The sequence below is a fragment of the Gymnoscopelus microlampas genome (genome assembly GCF_963454915.1).
Source record: "Gymnoscopelus microlampas genome assembly, chromosome: 4".
NCBI classification, from domain to species: Eukaryota; Metazoa; Chordata; class Actinopteri; order Myctophiformes; family Myctophidae; genus Gymnoscopelus; species Gymnoscopelus microlampas.
The window spans coordinates 10,044,325-10,046,882 of record NC_139941.1 but is presented as its reverse complement, the minus strand read 5'-3'; positions in this window follow the sequence as shown (position 1 = coordinate 10,046,882).

Genomic DNA, 2,558 nt, shown 5'->3' with positions numbered 1-2,558 from the left:
AACTCATAGTTAACGCTCATTGGCTTAGCGCCAACAATGATCATTTAGACTGTGAATTATAGACTGATTAATCCTCAGCCAAAATACCAGTAATGACACGACAATAAATTACAGTTTCTTTCATTAGACGGGCATTTCAGCCATAAATAAAACCACAGGGGAAAAATGCAAAGGGTTCTCTGACTCTCCAACACAAAATGTGTTCTTTTTGGGGGGTTGTGTTGAGGTGGAGAGGGAGTATTTTCGGGTCCCCATGGAAGGGGAAATTGCTTTATTATGATGCAAAGATTGCTTGGATTATGTGTGAAATAAATAAACCGAGTCTTTTTTTTCTGAAATGCCCCTCGACCATTAGGGATATATTGTGTTTATGCAATGATGACAAATGATCCTGTAAGGTCTGCTGATCTGCACTATGCCTGGGCTATTACTGCATGAGATTACAGTATATTGTTGTTGCTGTACATTTTACCTGTATTATTGTATACAGTATGTCCTTAACCCTTTATTCGCTCGTAGTACTGTGTATTGGTTGCACATTTAGTATGCATGCTTAATTACACTATATATATACAGGATACAGTAGCTTGATGGTAAAAACTTGGGTATATACTGTATGTTTTTTATACACACGTTTCTGTCGGGTGGAAACCGCATATGTCCAAAACTGTTACTTTTCAGGATTCAAATTCAAAAGCATAAAAAGTAGCTTATCCACAATCTCGAAACGCGTCGCTTGTGGATCTGCTACTTTTTATGCTTTTGTGTGACGCTGTAGTGTGATCAAGAAGGGCGTTAATTTACAACAAAAAAAACTCAAAAAGTTAGAATACGGAGATAAGAGGTTTCTGCCTGACAGCAACGATATACATACAGTATACACATAATTAACAACTGAGAAGACACTGGAATGTATCAGATTGCACAGAGAGAGATTGCACCTACAGTATAACACAGAGGACCTGGAAGGTCACTTGAAAACAGCGACCTTCAGCGGTTCATAATATGGCGCCTATACGTAATGACCAACTCCCTCCCCACACTGCCGGTGAATCCCTGCAGAGCTGCCAGTTCATTTATTATGCATTTATCCACATGGGGTGGTTGATATCCTCAGAAAAATCATCTCTGAAAAATCATCTCATTATGACTACTGAAGACTGAACAAACACTCAATGATCTATAACACTCATCTCGACAACAACAACAAAAAATCACTTAAACCAGCAGTTCTCAAAGTGGGGTCTGAGGACCCTCAGGGTTCCTTGAGGTTATGTATTGCGCTTTAAGTGGTTCTTAACCTGTGGGTCGGGACACCCAGGGGGGTCCCCAAGATGATTGGCTTAATGTGCAACATTGTTTTCTCACTCAATAGTAAACAAACCGACATACAGTATAAGTGTATACAGGGTATCTGCACATTTCAAGGTTACAAAATGAATTTTAAGACATTTTTAATACCAAATTGGCCAAATTGTCAAATATTACGAAAGAAAGAGGCAAACATTGTGAAAATTGCCGATCTACAAGCTCACAACTGTAGTTCGCTTATTTTCATATGAATTTTTCATTTTTCATATGAATCAATATTCATCTGTGGAACCGAGTCAAACTACACGTAACGCCTACAATTCCAAGTGCTTGTCAGGGTGGGGGGTCCCCAGTTCAAATATGATTCTTTTGGGGGGTCTCGTGGCACTGAAACGTTTGGGAACCCTTACTTTTTACACCAACCTTCATCAGTCAGAATAATAGTGCTGTGCGAGAGAGAGAGAGAGAATAACTTACTGGTTCTTGTTCCAGAGGTGTCGTGGGGAGGGGATCAGCTCTCTCCTGTTGAGGGGGGCCACCCCCAACGCAAACTGGATCACTGTGATGAACTTCTTATACTTCATAACGACGATCGGCTCACCACCACCACCACACTTCTGTCGCTATACGGACACGGCTGTCCCATCAATCTCCTCTCCTCTCCTCTCCTCCAAGATGACCTCCTGTTTGGCCAACTACAGGAGTGTAATCAAACTAATCAATTTAATCAATGAAAAAGAGAAAAAAAACATGATCGATTTTAACAACAAATATCAGATTTTCTGTAAAAGAAAATAACTTCTCCCCGCAATTTTGTATTGTGGTTTTCAGGCGATTTTTGGCTGTTTTCACTATTTGTGCGACACCGCCATAATAAGCGATTTAGTTACTTAGAAAATATCAATTACAATTTGTTTTTCGCGCCAATTCCTTGACCTATTAAATATATATTTTAAAAAAAGAATTATATAAAAAAAAAACGCGGTTCTCGAAAAGAAGGATTCGATAGAACAATCGCTAAGAAAAGAATCAATACAGTTGCAGCCCTATATCACCGACCTCGCCACAGGGACTACAGAGGTTTTGCTCCTTCCTGGCGACCTCGCGGCACTGAGGAGGATTCCCACCCAGCCAGCTGTGCTCCCAAACAGCGGAGCCACAGCTGTGTAGAGATTTGTGTCGGGGGCATTCCCCTCTGGGCTGCGTGTGTGTGTGTGTGTGTGTGTGTGTGTGTGTGTGTGTGTGTG